The sequence below is a fragment of the Mustela nivalis genome (genome assembly GCF_964662115.1).
Source record: "Mustela nivalis genome assembly, chromosome: 16".
Lineage (NCBI taxonomy): Eukaryota > Metazoa > Chordata > Mammalia > Carnivora > Mustelidae > Mustela > Mustela nivalis.
The window spans coordinates 27,804,079-27,823,428 of NC_139035.1; the positions used below are offsets into that span (position 1 = coordinate 27,804,079).

The following is a 19,350-nucleotide window of genomic DNA, read 5'->3' on the forward strand; positions in this document are numbered from 1 at the left end:
ATTCACAAAGCTGTACAACTATCACCACAATCTAACTGCAGAGCATTTTTATCACCCCAAAAAGAAACTTTGTACTCACATGCAGTCACTCCCCCAATTCTATCCCCCCAGCAAACTCTGTTATCAGTCCCTTCTCAGCCACTCCTGACTATTCAAGAAACTGTGTCTAGGGGTGTCTGACTCTTGATCTCAGCTCAGGTCTTTATCTCACAGTTGTGAGTTCAGGCCCCTCACTGGCCTCCACACTGGGCATGGAGATTACTTTAAAAAAAAAAAAAAAAAAGACTGTCTAGTGCATGCCTGCCCTCCAGGTGCCAAGTAAGTGATGATAATCTCAGCAATTTTCCCAGGGAGCAGTACAGAACAAACAGGTCAATTTCCTAGAATCAGTCCCTGAGATGTATAATCCTACTGAAAGGCTCAGGCTTTAGACTTAATTGAAGCCTGTTCCTGCAGATTTACTCACCACCATCACCATTACTACCAGGGAGAACACAACAGACTACCAATTAAATTCTCATTCTGAGTTTAATTTAATGGGTACCAAAGCCAAGCTAGTCAGTATTGATCACAAGCCAGATACCAAGAACAACTGGTTTTGAATCATAACTTCTATCCTAACCAGTTTTAATGGCCTTGGGCAAAGAACTTAATCTCCCTAAGTCTTAATATTTTTTTCAGATATAAAATAGGGAGGATAACTGTAAATATCACATACATCTACTATAAATATAAAATGAGTTATCGTAAGTAATGTGCTTAAAACAACACAAAGAAGTAGTTAATGAATGCTACTTGTTATTGGTATCTATATCATTTACCTATTAAGAGATTCGCATATGGGGTCAAAATATATCTACAAAAAAAAAAAAAAAAGACTACGGTTGAACCACATAAAATTGCCAATACGTGACTTTTTTTGACCTATAGAAATTATAATTTCATGTGGTTCAATCTAATAAATACTCCTAAAAGACATACCTAAAATAAAAGTACATGGAAAGTCAAAAAATAAAAGTATAGGGACACCTGGGTGGCTCAGTTGGTTAAGCAGCTGCCTTCGGCTCAGGTCATGATCCCAGCATCCTGGGATCGAGTCCTACATCGGGCTCCTTGCTCAGCAGGGAGCCTGCTTCTCCCTCTGCCTCTGCCTGCCATTCTGTCTGCCTGTGCTCCCTCTCTCTCCCTCTCTCTCTCTGACAAATAAATAAAATCTTAAAAAATAAATAAATAAATAAAAGTATAAATCATATCAGCAAATCAAAACAAAAGGAACAGAGATTGGTAGATTCAAAATCAGAGTGTAATTGAGGCCAAAAGCATTAAAGAGGACAAATACAGTCTTTTATAGTGATAAGTAGTACAAGCCACAATGAAAATCTCTTAGTCAAAAGCCTCTATACACCAAATAGTATAATATCAAATAATAAAGCAAAAACTGTCCAAAATACAATGGAAGATTGATAGATACATAATTCAAGCAGAGGACAATTTAGCTGTGAACAAATCAAATGCCTAAGAAATGAGGATACAGATGTGGAGTTTAACTGGTATGGTTCATTAACAGATATGTATAGAAATACTGAATTTATCATCTGGTCAAAAATAAAGGTTCATTTTCAAAACAAAGTATATCCTAGACACCACCAAAAAAAAAAAAATTAGAATAGAGATTGCTCAGGATATTTCTCTGACAAAAATACAATAAAACTAAATATCAATTAGAGTTTATATCAAATAGAGGGAATCCTATTTGCTCATTAATTGACAAACATTCCTCAATCTTGACCAGAACATATGATCTGTTGGGGGCACTGCTGCTTCCACAGCACCTAAAAGAATGTTTGACACATGGTAAACACTATGTAAATATGTACTGAATGAATGAAATTAAAGAGCACTAAATACTCAGGACAATAAAGACATTAAAGCTACAATCACAAACTATTTAAAATGTAAAAATGAGAACACTACATATCAAAATACTTCTGGTTTTGTTCCAAAATACCTTTATAGTAATATTATTGTATAAACTGTCATAATCTGAAAGCTAAACTGAAAAACTTATTAAAACTTACTAGTAAGAGTTCAGAAAAATTACAGAGTTCTTTGGACACATTAAGTACACAAAAGAGTGCTAGTCATTATTATTACAAATGTTTCTCTACTTCCACACATTTGATAGTTTTTGTACTTTGTATAATGACACTCTCTGCCTAACTTCCTTATGGCAAAACAGTAATTCATATCCACAGGGCACAGATTATTTCCTGCTTTTCTATGGTAATACCATCAACCCAGAGGAAAAAGGCCAGATCTTCTCTGCAGCACTGCCCATCAAGTAAAATGCCTATCTTCACCACTACAATGGACAGTTGAGAGATCCCATCCAAAAGCTTCCTGGCCAACAATACAGTTAAGAAAGTGACTGGGCCTCACTTCCCCAGGAAATCCCTAGAAAGAATCTCAAGACAGCTACAGGATTTATCTCATTATAAAATGAGTATCTATTATCTAGAGTTTTCACATTTTCTTAGTTACCTATAAATAGAATACACCTTCCCCCCACACACATAAATCAACGAAATTATTGTTCTTTGAACATTTCCTGAAATACAGACTCTATGAAAATAGGAAATAATCAGTAGTATTGTCTTTATTTTTAAGCAAGCCTACCAGACATAAAATACACAAATTCAATAGCCTTCTTTTAGAATAGCAGTATCTCATTATACCTAAAAGAGGGTGAGAGGAACCCACTCAGATAATAAAATAAGAATAAATTTCTTATAGAGAACTTATAAAAAAATACTAATAAATTCTACTAAAGTACTTAAAAACTCTAATAATCAGAGATACACATAATTTTCCAGGATAACAGAATTCAAAAAACAGACCATTATATAACTACATATTGTAAAGAGTCCAGTTGATTTACAAGTACAATCGAATTCAATTACCAAAATTTTTAAAAAGTTCTTGGGGAGAGTGTCTGGCTAGCTCAGTCAGTAGAGCATACAACTCTTGATCTCAGGGTCATGAGTTCAAGCCCCACATTCGGTGTAGATATTACTTAAAAGGAAAAAAAAAGTTCTTGTGAAACTTGACACGATAATCTAACCTTTAGTTAGGATAGTGGTTAAGGGCATGAGCTCTAAAGTCAGACTGCCTGGGTTTGAATCCTAGTTCCTGAGCTTAACCTGATCTTAAACTAAGTTTTCAACCTATCTGTACCTCAATATTTTCATCTGTAAAATTGTGATATAACACCAACATCACTGGCTTGTTACGAGGACAGAAGGCTTGTTACAAGGACTGAATATGCTAATACGTGTAAAAAACAAACAAAAAAACTTCGATCTTTACATACTCAATACCTATAAAGCAGTATCAACATATCAACATCTAGAAGAAAACATGTGGGAAAACAATCAAGAAAATGTGAGGGAAAAGGAAAGAAGGCATATTACCAGAGACAAGACAGATTAATTGAAATTATGTAAGAGTGGTATAAGAAATCAGAGGCAAATCAGAAAAAAAAATAGAAAATTCAAGAGACTACCAGCTAAAATTTTGGTATACAATAAGAGTGGCATGTTACAAGCATTAGTGAAAGGACAAGTTCATTCAAAATGTTACTGTAAGGAGGAAATATTCAATAAAAGTTGATGGGACAGGGCACCTGGGTGGCTCAGTCAGGCTTCTGCCTTCAGCTCAGGTCATGATCCCAGGATCCTGGGATTGAGCCCCAGATCCAAGCTCGCCACTCAGCAGGGAGTCTGCTTCTCCCTCTACCCCTGCCCCTTGTTTATGCACTCAAGAGCGCACACTCTCTCTTTTTCAAATAAATAAAATCTTAAAGAAAAAAAAAGTGATAAGAAAACTGGCTATTAGGGAAAAAATTATATGTGATACCTGCCAGAAACCAAACTCCAAACAAATGTCAAATAAATTTTGGCTCTTTGTTAAATGACTAGGGAAAAAACTATGAATATTTCTGATTATCAGGGTAGGGAAGAAATAAGCATAATCCAAAAGAAAAAATCATAAAGAAAAGGACTGATAATTTTATAAAAATTTAAGACTTCTGCATATCAAATAATATGAGCAACATTTAAAGGCAAAAGTTTGAAACATGACAAAATGGTACTATCCTAAATACGTAACAAGTTGTCGGGGGGGGGGGTGGACACTCTGATAAAAAATGAAATAAAGGACATAAAAGACAATGACCAACAACCATATTATGTTTTCTAGCATCCATTCTATCTCTCAGCTGTGCAGCAGCCCCAGAGGTAGGTATCCCTACCTAGCCTCTGGAGGTAGGGATAACGATGCAAGAGGAGAGAGGGCATGTCTCTAACTAAACTCCAAGCCCATTAACTTAATACCTCTTACTGAAATACTGTTCCAAGAGGAGAACTAAGTCTTAAGCCAATTAGCGTGGCATTTTCCTAAGAACAGTACAAGAAAGAATATAAGAACTAAACTGTCTCATCAGATTAAACCCACAAGATAATGTAGTAGAGAGGAAAGAGAGGCTGTCCTCCCTCTAGACAGTATGGCATATAGACAGGAGTCCTATAAGAGATGGCACGTGTCAGATTCAGGGTGAAGAACAGAAGAAAGACAAGAAGGGGGGGAAGGGAGAAAGGGAAGAAGAGAGGAAAGAAGTGGGAGGAAGGGTTTTCACTTCACGAGAAGTTAAAGAACCCAAAGAGACATGCTTTGCAGCTAATGAGAACTGCATTTTAGTCTGAGTCAAAAATAACAATAAACTGGATTACCATCTATCCTGTTTTCCAGAGAATCTACTATTAAGACTTAAGACAAAGAAGACAATGGTAAGTTCTGTAAGTCCTGCTGACATCTATCTACTTGTATATAAAAACAAAGACTTATTTTCAATGACAAGGAAAGTAAATGTGTTAGAAAATTATAATGCCCTATATAAATCTTTCAGATGTAAAGGTAAAGCTTCCCTAAGAATAAAGGTAATTATTTAAGAGAACCACAGCAGTTTATAGAGTGCTTGCAATGACAGTATCATGAGTTGCTAAGGAAAAACATCTTTAGTTGATCTATAAAAAAATAACTTCTATATTAGTCATGCAAGAGGAAGGATTGAATAATTAAGTCATCAAATAACTGCTCCACTGTTGAACAACTGTTCTTCAGCCTATGGCAAAGTCACCCAAAATGATATTATTTTCTATCCTCTCTTATTCTGAAATAGAATAAAAATGGAATTAATGTAGAAATAGATGTTTGAGAACTTCCTGAAACTGGTTAAACAATTTTCCCTCCAGAGAGGATCCAGCTGGGGTGCCTGGCTGGCTCAGTTGGAAAAGCATGCCACTCTTGATCTCAGGGTTGTGAATTCAAGCCCCACACTGGGTGTAGAGACTACTTAAAAAAAAAAAAAAAATAATAATAATAATAATAATAATAATAAATTAGAAAATAAAAACTTAATAAAAAAGAGAAGATCCAGCTGTTAAAATTTACAAAGCACCACTGACTAATGAGACTACTGATCTAAATTGAGACTACTGATCTCCAAATAACAAACTCCAAAAGACTTAACAAAAAGTCAAAGATAAGCCCAAAGGAAAAATAGAAGGTTTCCTTAAAGCAGAAATGGAAATCAGAGTAAGTTTGTCTAAATACGGTAAAAGATAAGTATACTCTACCTGGAATTAGTAGTATGCAACTAGTGAACATCTAAAATCAACTAACTGTACACTTTAAAATGGTATATGAGGGGCGCCTGGGTGGCTCAGTAAGTTAAGTATCTGCCTTTGGCTAAGGTCGTGATCCCAAAGCCCTGGGATCAAGTCCCATGTCTGGGATCAAGTCCCATGTCGGGCTCCCTCCTCGGTGGGGAGCCTGGATCTCCCTCTGCCTGCCACTCCCACTGCTTGAGTTCTATCTGACAAATAAATAAAATCTTTAAAAAGAATAAAAATAAAATGGTATGTAAATCGTGTCTCAAAAAAAATCCATATAACTGACATTTACATGCAAAAGCCTTCCAAAAAGCTAAGGAAAAATACATGTAAAATGACTGTTACTCATCATTAGTTTTATGTTTACCAAGAAATCTATTATGAGGCTACCATTTCTGTATGTTCCAAGATTTCTTTTTTCAAATAAAGGGAGGAAGAGGACACAGGTACAAATGTTGTCATCCTCACCAGCCATGAGATTTAAGTATCTGAATGAACATGCAGACCCTTTGGTAACATTCTCCATAAACAGTCTGCAAACTTGTGACAGCCTGCTGTAGTTTCAGTTCAGAGTGGGTGATCACCTGGCTTTTTCACTGGTGCTCAGTAAATTCTATTAGCTGGATACTCTTGTGGGAAAACTGATTGTGCTTTTACAGACCTAGTCTGGAGCTGAGCTGCCTGATACCACTGACAGCTTTGTTCATACAATAAAGAATGTGACAATAATCACCTGACACTTTTGACTAGGAACTCTTGTTTTCTAGGCAAGACAAATTCTATGTTGTCTCCCCCAAATAGACAGATGACTATCACTTCTCTATAAAACCTCTACATCCTAGAAACAACCCTGTATGAGCAGGATTTCTCTTTTCCAGGAAACACAGGATAAAGAGCATCAAGGGGAAGTGAGAATAGCATCTCTTAGTCTCAAACCCAAACAGATGTTGCTTTTGCCTTTGTTCTACAAAAATAAGTAAGAAAACACAAAAAAGGTTGGGAGAAGGGGGTGGGATTATGGACATTGGGGAGGCTATGTGCTTTGGTGAGTGCTGTGAAGTCTGTAAACCTGGCGATTCACAGACCTGTACCCCTGGGGATAAAAATGTATGTTTATAAAAAATAAAAAATTAAATAAAAATTTAAAAAAAAAGAAAACACAAAAAAAGTATATTCTAATATACATTAATTTGCATTTCATGTAAAATTCTATAAACAAGTAAATATTAAGCTGTTATTAGGAAGTTTTATTTTTTTTTAATTTTCTATTTTTTATAAACATATTTTTATCCCCAGGGGTAGAGGTCTATGAATCGCCAGGTTTACACACTTCACAGCACTCACCAAAGCACATACCCTCCCCAATGTCCATAACCCCAACCCCCTTCTGCCAACCCCCCTCCCCCCAGCAACCCTCACTTTGTTTTGTGAGATTAAGAGTCACTTATGGTTTGTCTCCCTGCCAATCCCATCTTGTTTCATTTATTCTCCTACCCACTTAAGCACCCATGTTGCATCACCATTTCCTCATATCAGGGAGATCATATGATAGTTGTCTTTCTCTGCTTGACTTATTTCACTAAGCATGATACGCTCTAGTTCCATCCACGTTGTCGCAAATGGCAAGATTTCATTTCTTTTGATGGCTGCATAGTATTCCATTGTGTATATATACCACATCTTCTTGATCCATTCATCTGTTGATGGACATCTAGGTTCTTTCCATAGTTTGGCTATTGTGGACATTGCTGCTATAAACATTTGGGTGCACGTGCCCCTTCGGATCACTACGTTTGTATCTTTAGGGTAAATACCCAGTAGTGCAATTGCTGGGTCATAGGGCAGTTCTATTTTCAACATTTTGAGGAACCTCCCTGCTGTTTTCAGAGTGGTTGCACCAGCTTGCATTCCCACCAACAGTGTAGGAGGGTTCCACTTTCTCCACATCCTCGCCACCATCTGTCATTTCCTGACTTGTTGATTTTAGCCATTCTGACTGGTGTGAGGTGATATCTCATTGTGGTTTTGATTTGGATTTCCCTGATGCCAAAAGATATGGAGCACTTTTTCATGTGTCTGTTGGCCATCTGGATGTCTTCTTTGCAGAAATGTCTGTTCATGTCCTCTGCCCATTTCTTGATTGGATTATTTGTTCTTTGGGTGTTGAGTTTGCTAGGTTCTTTATAGATTTTGGACACTAGTCCTTTATCTGATATGTCGTTTGCAAATATCTTCTCCCATTCTGTCAGTTGTCTTTTGATTTTGTTAACGGTTTCCTTTACTGTGCAAAAGCTTTTGATCTTGATGAAATCCCAATAGTTCATTTTTGCCCTTGCTTCCCTTGCCTTTGGCGATGTTCCTAGGAAGATGTTGCTGCGGCTGAGGTCGAAGAGGTTGCTGCCTGTGTTCTCAAGGATTTTGATGGATTTGGATTCCTTTCTCACATTGAGGTCCTTCATCCATTTTGAGTCTATTTTTGTGTGTGGTGTAAGGAAATGGTCCAAGTTCATTTTTATGCATGTGGCTGTCCAATTACCCAACACCATTTATTGAAGAGGCTGTCTTTTTTCCATTGGACATTCTTTCCTGCTTTGTCGAAGATTAGTTGACCATAGAGTTGAGGGTCTATTTCTGGGCTCTCTATTCTGTTCCATTGATCTATGTGTCTGTTTTTGTGCCAGTACCATGCTGTCTTGATGATGACAGCTTTGTAATAGAACTTGAAGTCTGGAATTGTGATGCCACCAATGTTGGCTTTCTTTTTCAATAACCCTTTGGCTATTCGAGGTCTTTTCTGGTTCCATATAAATTTTAGAATTATTTGTTCCATTTCTTTGAAACAGATGGATGGTACTTTGATAGGAATTGCATTAAATGTGTAGATTGCTTTAGGTAGCATAGACATTTTCACAATATTTATTCTTCCAATCCAGGAGCATGGAACATTTTTCCATTTCTTTGTGTCTTCCTCAATTTCGTTCATGAGTACTTTATAGTTTTCTGAGTATAGATTCGTAGCTTCTTTGGTTAGGTTTATTCCTAGGTATCTTATGGTTTGGGGTGCAACTGTAAATGGGATGGAATCCTTAATTTCTCTTTCTTCTGTCTTGTTGTTGGTGTAGAGAAATGCAACTGATTTCTGTGCATTGATTTTATATCCTGACACTTTACTGAATTCCTGTACAAGTTCTAGCAGTTTTGGAGTGGAGTCTTTTGGGTTTTCCACATATAGTATCATATCATCTACAAAGAGTGATAATTTGACTTCTTCTTTGCCAATTTGGATGCCTTTAATTTCCTTTTGTTGTCTGACTGCTGAGGCTAGGACTTCTAGTACGATGTTGAATACCAGTGGTGATAATGGACATCCCTGCCGTGTTCCTGACCTTAGTGGAAAAGCTGTCAGTTTTTCTCCATTGAGAATGATATTTGCGGTGGGTTATTCATAGATGGCTTTGATGATATTGAGGTATGTGCCCTCTATCCCTACACTTTGAAGAGTTTTGATCAGGAAGGGATGCTGTACTTTGTCAAATGCTTTTTCAGCATCTATTGAGAGTATCATATGGTTCTTGTTCTTTCTTTTATGGATGCGTTGTATCACATTGACTGATTTGCGGATGTTGAACCAACCTTGCAGCCCTGGAATAAACCCCACTTGGTCGTGCTGAATAATCCTTTTAATGCACTGTTGAATCCTATTGCCTAGTATTTTGGTGAGAATTTTCGCATCTGTGTTCATCAAGGATATTGGTCTGTAGCTCTCTTTTTTGATGGGATCTTTGTCTGGTTTTGGGATCAAGGTGATGCTGGCCTCATAAAATGAGTTTGGAAGTTTTCCTTCCATTTCTATTTTTTGGAACAGTTTCAGGACAATAGGAATTAGTTCTTCTTTAAATGTTTGGTAGAATTCCCCCGGGAAGCCATCTAGCCCTGGGCTTTTGTTTGTTTGGAGATTTTTAATGACTGTTTCAATCTCCTGACTGGTTATGGGTCTGTTCAGGCTTTCTATTTCTTGCTGGTTCAGTTGTGGTAGTATATATGTTTCTAGAAATGCATCCATTTCTTCCAGATTGTCAAATTTGTTGGCATAGAGTTGCTCATAGGATGTTCTTATAATAGTTTATATTTCTTTGGAGTTAGTTGTGATCTCTCCTCTTTCATTCATGATTTTATTTATTTGGGTCCTTTCTCTTTTCTTTTTGATAAGCCTGTCTGGGTTTATCAATTTTATTAATTCCTTCAAAGAACCAGCTGCTAGTTTCGTTGATTTGTTCTATTGTTTTTTTGGTTTCTATTTCATTGATTTCTGCTCTGATCTTTATGATTTCTCTTCTCCTGCTGGGCTTAGAGTTTCTTTCTTGTTCTTTCTCCAGCTCCTTTAGGTGTAGGGTTAGGTTGTGTACCTGAGACCTTTCTTGTTTCTTGAGAAAGGCTCGTACTGCTATATATTTTCCTCTCAGGATTGCCTTTGTTGTGTCCCACAGATTTTGAACTGTTGTATTTTCATTATCATTTGTTTCCATGATTTTTTTCAATTCTTCTTTAATTTCCCAGTTGACCCATTCATTCTTTAGAAGGATGCTGTTTAGTCTCCATGTATTTGGGTTCTTTCCAAACTTCCTCTTGTCGTTGAGTTCTAGCTTCAGAGCATTGTGGTCTGAAAATATGCAGGGAATGATCCCAATCTTTTGATACCGGTTGAGTCCTGATTTAGGACCGAGGATGTGATCTATTCTGGAGAATGTTCCATGTGCACTAGAGAAGAATGTGTATTCTGTTGCTTTGGGATGAAATGTTCTGAATATATCTGTGATGTCCATCTGGTCCAGTGTGTCGTTTAAGGCCTTTATTTCCTTGTTGATCTTTTGCTTGGATGATCTGTCCATTTCAGTGAGGGGAGTGTTAAAGTCCCCTACTATTATTGTATTATTGTTGATGTGTTTCTTTGATTTTGTTATTAATTGGTTTATATAGTTGGCTGCTCCCACGTTGGGGGCATAGATATTTAAAATTGTTAGATCTTCTTGTTGGACAGAACCTTTGAGTATGATATAGTGTCCTTCCTCATCTCTTATAGTCTTTGGCTTAAAATCTAATTGATCTAAGGATTGTCACTCCTGCTTTCTTCTGATGTCCATTAGCATGGTAAATTCTTTTCCACCCCCTCACTTTAAATCTGGAGGTGTCTTCAGGCTTAAAATGAGTTTCTTGGAGGCAACATATAGATGGGTTTTTTTTTTTTTTAAGATTTTATTTCTTTATTTGACACAGAGAGAGAGAGAGAGAGAGAGACATCGCAAGTGGGCAGAAAGGCAGGCAGAGAGAGAGCGGGAAGCAGGCTCCCTGCCGAGCAGAGAGTGCGATGCGGGGCTCGATCCCAGGACCCCGGGATCACGACATGAGCCAAAGGCAGAGGCTTTAACCCACTGAGCCACCCAGCTGCCCCAGATGGGTTTTGTTTTTTTATCCATTCTGATACCCTGTATCTTTTAATTGGGGCATTTAGCCTATTAACATTCAGGGTAACTATTGAGAGATATGAATTTAGTGCCATTGTATTGCCTGTAAGGTGACTGTTACTGTATATGGTCTCTGTTCCTTTCTAATCTACCACTTGTAAGCTCTCTCTTTGCTTAGAGGACCCCTTTCAATATTTCCTGTAGAGCTGGTTTGGTGTTTGCAAATTCTTTCAGTTTTTGTTTGTCCTGGAAGCTTTTAATCTCTCCTTCAATTTTCAATGAGAGCCTAGCTGGGCCTATTCTTATTGATTTTGACGGGCGTTTTCTGAACCTCCTGAATCTTGATGCTCGTTCCCTTTGCCATATTGGGGAAATTCTCCCCAATAATTCTCTCCAGTATACCTTCTGCTCCCCTCTCTCTTTCTTCTTCTTCTGGAATCCCAATTATTCTAATGTTTTTTCATCTTATCGTGTCACTTCTCTCTCGAATTCTCCCCTCATGGTCCATACAGTATTCTTGGCTGCATGTTTTTCTCGTTTAGTGCTCTGAAAATATCATGCCAGCTCTTTCTGGCCTGCCAGGTCTCTGTGGATAAGTCAGCTGCCAATCTAATATTTTTACCATTGTATGTTACAGACTTCTTTTCCCGGGCTGCTTCAGGATTTTCTCTTTGTCACTAAGACTTGTAAATTTTACTATTAGGTGACAGGGTGTGGGTCTATTCTTATTGATTTTGAGGGGCGTTCTCTGAACCTCCTGAATTTTGATGCTCGTTCCCTTTGCCATATTGGGGAAATTCTCCCCAATAATTCTCTCCAGTATACCTTCTGCTCCCTTCTCTCTTTCTTCTTCTTCTGGAATCCCAATTATTCTAATGTTGTTTCGTCTTATGGTGTCACTTCACTCTCAAATTCTCCCCTCATGGTCCAGTAGCTGTTTGTCCCTCTTTTGCTCAGCTTCTTTATTCTCTGTCATTTGGTCTTCTATATTGCTAATTCTTTCTTCTGCCCCATTTATCCTAGCAGTGAGAGCCTCAATTTTTTATTTCACCTCATTAATAGCTTTTTTTATTTCAACTTGGTTAGATTTTAGTTCTTTTATTTCTCCAGAAAGGGCTTTTATATCTCCCGAGAGGGTTTCTCTAATATCTTCCATGCCTTTTTCAAGCCCGGCTAGAACCTTAAGAATTGTCGTTCTGAACTCTATCTGACATATTACCAATGTCTGTATTGATTACGTCCCTAGCCTTCGGTACTGCCTCTTGTTCTTTTTTTTGTGGTGAATTTTTCCGCCTTGTCATTTTGTCCAGATAAGAGTATATGAAGGAGCAAGTAAAATACTAAAAGGGTGGCAACAACCCCAGGAAAATATGCTTTAACCAAATCAGAAGAGATCCCAAATCGTGAGGGGGGGAGAAAGGGGATAAAAAGAGGTTCAAAAAGAAAGAAAGAAGAAAAAAAAAAAGAAAAGAAAAGAATTTAAAAAAGAAAACGAATAAAAAAGAAAAAATAGGGCACCTAGGTGGCTCAGTGGGTTAAGCCACTGCCTTCGGCTCAGGTCATGATCTCAGGGTCCTGGGATCAAGTCCCACATCGGGCTCTCTGCTCAGCAGGGGGCCTGCTTCCCTTCCTCTCTATCTGCCTGCCTCTGTCTACTTGTGTTCTCTGTCTGTCAAATAAATAAATAAAATCTTTAAAATATATATATATATATATTAGATAAACTAGTTAAAAAATGTTTAAAGTTTAAAAAAAATTAGAAGAGAAAAAATGAAAAAGAAAAAAATTAAATTAACTGCAAGACTAAAAAATCACAGGGAAAAAGCCATGAGTTCTGTGCTTTTGCTTTCTCCTACTCTGCTGCTCTCCTTGGTATTGAAACCGCACTCCTTGGTAGGTGAACTTGGTCTTGGCTGGATTTCTTGTTGATCTTCTGGGGGAGGGGCCTGGTGTAGTGATTCTCAAGTGTCTTTTCCCCAGGCGGAATTGCACCGCCCTTACCAGGGGCTGGGCTGAGTAATCCGCTCGGGTTTGCTTTCTGGAGCTTTTGTTCCCTGAGGGCTTTCCATAGAGTTCTGGAGGACGGGAATACAAATGGTGGTCTCCTGGTATCCAGCCCGAAGGAGCCGAGAGCCCGGGGCTCCACTCCTCAGTGCGCCCTCAGAAAACAGCACTCAGTTACTCCCATCTGCCTGACCTCCGGCCGCGCTCCGAGCTCACCGAGCCTGCGACCGGTTCAAGGTAACCCCGAACTGTGAGCTTACTGTCGGCTCTGTCTCTGTAGCTGGCTTTCCCGTTCCAATACCCACAAGCTCTGCAACACTCAGACACCCCCGATCCTTCTGTGACTCTGCGGGACCTGAGGCCACGCTGACCCTGCGTGGGCTTTGCCTCGGTTTAGCCTCTGGGGCGATGTCCCTCAGCAGAACAGACTTTTAAAAGTCTGATTTTGTGCTCCGTTGCTCCGCCGCTTGCTGGGAGCCGGCCCCTCCCCCCGGGGTCTATCTTCCCGTCGCTTTGGATTCACTTCTCCACCGGTCCTACCTTTCAGAAAGTGGTTGTTTTTCTGTTTCTAGAATTGCTGTTCTTCTCTTCGATCTGCCGATGGATTTGCAGGTGTTTGCAATCTTTAGATAAGCTATTTAGCTGATCTCCTGCTAGCTGAAGTAGTCTCAGCCTGCTACTTCTCCTCCATCTTGACTCCTTTCACAGGAAGTTATATTTTTATAGAGAAAGCACAATTGACTTATTTGTAGACTAAATCCTCAATTCAGACAGCCCTCAGTGTCAAAGAAAAAATCCAGCCAGCTGGCTCACATTGCCAAGAAAATACTATTGACCTGAATTACAAGCATCATGCCAATAATAATTACCATTTACTGAGTATCTATGTATTCATCATTCTTCTGAAAACTCTACAAGGTAGCTATTATCCTCATTTTATAGATATAAAAACAGGAAAGGAATAGTTTAGCAATCTGCCCAAGGTCAATGTTAGCATACAGCTGAAGCAAAATTCAAAACCAACTCAACCAGATTCCAAAGAGCCTGCGTTTCCCATTCTGGAATAATGCCTCTCAAAAGAAAATGCATTCAATAATAATATCAACATTAAGTGAGTGCTTATTTTGTATTATGCACTTTACATTCCATCTCATTTAGCCCTCCCAATATACAGCAGAGCTAAGATGAACTCATTTTTATACATGAAGAAACAACAGAACACTAAAATGTCTTACCCAAAGACACAAAACTAGTATAGCAGTCCACCCAGAGAAGCAGCATTACACACACACACACACACAAATTACTATCATTTATTAAGCTTATTAAGTAGGAGGCACTGTGCTATATATACTCTTCTTTCTCATATAATCAATCCCTCAAAGAACAAAAATAAAAATTGAAATTTTTTTTAAGTTCAGCAACTATTATTCCTCAGATTTTTCTCATTTCAAGGACCTTCTTAAAATGTTGAGTTTAAGAGAAAAAGTTGCCTATACCCACAAGACAAATTCAGAGAGTCCAAACTGCTCAAAAACAAACTCACTATACTGCCACAATTTTACCAATTTTACAATCTTCCTTAATTCTCAATTGCAAACAGATCCTAAACTCGCATGACTACCTCTGCTTTCCCTTTAGTAAACAAAGTAGTAAACATAGCTGGTAGTTATTAGCATTTACCATTTTGCTATTTGTCAGTTGCTCTGCCAGGTGCTTTATATTTCTTAGTTAATTTAATTGTAAATTGAGATTAAAAAGGAGTTTAGTAACCAACTCAAAAGAACCACACAACCAATAAGCAATGGAAATTAGATACAAAAACACATCTACTCCAAAGTACAAGTCTTGAAATACTCCATACCTTAAAATCTAGGGAATTTACTATGTGATATATACAGACTGAAGAAGAGGGGGGACAGAGACAGATTTCCTATATTTAAGAGTAAAGAGTAACCTTGCAAACCAGAAACTAGTCCCTCCATCCTTGAATTACTTGAGGAACACTTAGATGATTAATTGGTTAACAAATAAAAAGTATAAAAAAATGGAACACTTAACAAAAACCAAAAATTTCTATAAAAGGTTATGATTTTCCAACTTTGAGATAATGGAACTATAATGTATCATAAATCCTGAAGATGACCTCCAAAAATGGAATAAAAATCATTAAATATTTGCACAAAAGATAGCAAAGAATCTTTTCTAACGTGCATGCCATGGATTCATTAATTCGAACATTAACTGGATATCTACTATATATTAACACTACAGAATGGAAATTTAGAGATGAGATGAGATAGGGCTCTCTATGCCCTAATACCTATAATAACGCAGGGTGTCTCTGCAGCTTCCCAATGTGCCACATACACCTTGTGCATTATGTGATCTCTTTAAAAATAAAGGAAAACAGGGGTGCCTTAACAGTTGGTTAAGAGTCCAACTCTTGATTTCGGCTCAGGTCATGATCTCAGGATGGTGAGGTAGAACTCCACACTGGATGTGGAGCCTGGTTAAGACTCTCTCTCTCCCCCTTCCCTGCCCCTCCCACGCCCCCCATGCATGCACACATATCCTCTTTAAAAATAAATAAATAAATAAATAAAGTAAAACAAAAAGTTTAGCCCTTCCAAACAATTCTCTCCCGCTGCCCAAAAACACTGCTTAGACTCTTGAGCAAACCATTAATCCTAGCTGTTACTGACCTTGAACACAAAATAAAAATGAGAACGTTTCAAAAATATAGGTTAAAGGGACAGCACAAGCTGCACATACCAGGCTTACAAATGGAAGCATTCATCTAAAGGAGGTTGAACAGGGGCGCCTGGGTGGCTCAGTGGGTTGGGCCGCTGCCTTCGGCTCAGGTCATGATCTCGGGGTCCTGGGATCGAGTCCCACATCGGGCTCTCTGCTCAGCAGGGAGCCTGCTTCCTCCTCTCTCCCTCTCTCTGCCTGCCTCTATGCCTACTTGTGATCTCTCTCTGTCAAATAAATAAATAAAATCTTTAAAAAAAATAAAAAATAAAAAATAAAGGAGGTTGAACAGCTCTTACCACTGGTTCCTTAAATCACACTGCAAGCCACAAGGCATGCAGGTGTTTTTATAAACTTAACATAAACAAAAAGAAAAAAAAAAAAAAGAAAAAGAAAAAGAAAGAAAATGAAGTTAAAAGATAACCACTCATTATTTGATTTCAGAAGTTCAATTTTTTCACTGAATATTAAGTTAATAATTACTTCCAAAATCTTAGGAACGAGCTTTCATAATCTGATGCTTTTACAGAGAAAAAAAGAAAAGGTGACCCTCATCTCTAGTCAAAATATCTGCCACTAAAATTAATCTTACCTGAATTCAAACACTCCAGGCTTTCCGCAACTTCAATCATTAGGATAACAATTTTCAGCTCTGTACTGATTTTTATAAAGAAGATGGAAGAAAGATAAAAGAAAGTTCTAACTAATTATACTGATTCATATTTTTATCCTGAGACTAAACCCCACTAAGAAGTTATAAAATGTTTTAGGACCCCACAGGGTCCTGGGATCGAGCCCCACCTCAGGCTCCCTGCTCAGTGGGAAGCCTGCTTGTCCCTCTCCCATTCCCCCTGCTTGTGTTTCCTCTCTGTCTCTCTCTCTCTCTCTGCCAAATAAATAAATAAATAAATAAATATTTTAAAAAGGTTATAAAATGCTTTAGGTTAAAGAGAAGTAAGTAAAGTGACCTCCCTGGCTCATAAGTCTAATTCTTGTTACATTTTAAAGATTATTTATTTGAAAGAGAGAGCCCACGAATGAGCATGTGAGTGGAGGCGGGGAGCAGAGGGAGAGGTACAAGCTGACTCCCCGCCTGAACCAAAACCAAGAGTCAGACACTCAACCAACTGAGCCACCCAGATGCCCCTAACTACTGCTACATTTTAAAGCCACGGTTAAAACTAAACTTCAAACATTAAAAAAAAAAAAAAAAAAATGCCAATAGTCTAAAAGATTCAAGCAAGTACACATGTACAAAATGTCCAGTCTAACCCCATCAATTAATAAGCTAAAATTTGGTGGAGATGCTCCAACATGAGAGTCTCAGTTAAGCTGGGAAGGCAGAGTCTGATTTTCCCAAGACATTTTCATATTACTATATTGCTGGGAGATTTGAAGTTTAGTTGAACCAAAGGTATATTCTTTTAATCTAGTTAAGTTACAGCTGAGCTAACAGTAAAATAAGCAAGTTTTTCTACCATAAAAAAACATAGCATAGGTTATAAATACAAAATTAAAAAAAACTAGTCCTAATGGGTATGACTAGGACCAGATAATAAATACACAGCCATAAACACAGTAAACACTACAAGCAACCCCTTCTTGATTGCCAGAGTTTACACTTGGGAATTTAACAACTGTAAACCAACACCCAAGCACAAATTGAGAAGTCAAGGGTTTTCTTTTTCCCACTTAAATTCTCCAGCTTATCTTTTTAACACACAAGCTAAAATGTTATTTGTTGTATTTTCTTCCTAAAGGCAAAAAAATGAGGCAGAAATTCTCTCCTGCTTCTGAGCAAAGGAAATCACACACACACAAAAAAAATTGAAATATTTTATGTCAAAATTACTGCCTTTAAACCAAGTCCTACAAATGGAAAATCATTTCCAAGAAAATTAGCACAAGAGTAATTTACTCTACATCTGAACTTCACTTTTTTCTAATATTAATAATTTTCTTCCCACTAGTCAGAGCCCATCTCAGCACCTTAAAACTGTCTCTGACTTTATTTTTTATTTGTGTTTGTCATTTAAGTAATTTGTACCTAATATGCTAAAGATTAATAGCCTTTTACAATGGTCCCAGCACACTTCATTAACACCTGATGTTATGACAAAGCAGAAGATAAAAGTTTTATTTTTTTATTTTTTTATTTTTTTTAAAGATTTTATTTATTTATTTGACAGACAGAGATCACAAGTAGGCAAAGAAGCAGGCGGAGAGAGAGGAGGAAGAAGGCTCCCTGCCGAGCAGAGAGCCCCATGCGGGGCTCGATCCCAAGACACTGGGACCGTGACCTGAGCCGAAGGCAGAGGCTTTAACCCACTGAGCCACCCAGGTGCCCCAGAAGATAAAAGTTTTAAAATGAAAAGATGAAGGCTTTTTAAAATTTGTCACAGTTTTGTCAAAATATGTCAAAAACTTCTATAAGCCAAAAACATACTTCAATATGTCCTATCAAGAGAATGATGAAAATAAACAGTTGGAGAAGCACAGACATGGAAACTTGTATTTGACATATCCTGAAATAAAATTCAAGTACTATAATCTGAAATAAATTCTAATCTGTTTTAGATACAGTTACCTAGTAACTACACATTGTACTGTGGGGGGAGGGGGGCGGCAGGGAATTTCTCCATATCCTCCATGCTTCACAAAAGTACAACAGTATGCCAAATCCCAGGTCACAAAGAGATGTACTTATACATGCTGTAGAAGATTCCTATGTACCCTAAAAATAAGAAAGGGAGAGGTCAGAGGGAGAGGCTGACCGGACAGTGGAGATATCCAAGAGAATCACAATGGACCAAAGATAGGTTCTATGAAAATATCTCCATTTAACTATAGTAACAAGGCATTTCCCAGCAGTCTAAATACTAACTTCTAGTTTCTATCTCCTCATTTTCTGGTTTCCAACCTGTAATGCATCAAAATCCCCCATAGGAACTACTGTCCTTTCAGCTCAGTTCCACTATGAGGTATTTTCTACCTTTCCAAGTACAAATTTTAGAGTAGCATACTTCATAATGAAGAGTAACTTCTGCAAAGTAACTTTTTAAAATAAAATGTCAGAGAAACAGAGGGGGAAAAGGGAAAGGAGGGAGAGAAGGAAGGTGAGAAGGACAGACCTAATCCAAGCAACTTAGAAAATTTAGCAAAACCATATCTTAAATGCTTTTTTCAAGTTAATTTTTTTTAATATTTTATTCATTTATTTGACAGAGATCACAAGTAGGCAGAGAGGCGGGGGGAGGGGAGGGACAATGTGAGGCTCCATCCCAGGACCCTGGGATGATGACCTGAGCCGAAGGCAGAGGCTTTAACCCACTGAGCCACCTAGGTGCCCCTCATGTTCATTTTTAAAGTCAAATCAATAAGTAGTAACTGGTAAAAGAGCT

The 19,350-nt window shown here is 37.9% G+C and overlaps 1 protein-coding gene across 4 annotated transcripts in view; it reads right to left on the bottom strand.

Annotated features, from left to right (window-relative positions):
* Positions 1-19,350, bottom strand: part of RABGAP1L (RAB GTPase activating protein 1 like) — a 765,821-nt gene that overhangs the window by 718,625 nt on the left and 27,846 nt on the right. The gene's annotated exons all lie outside the window — the stretch shown is intronic.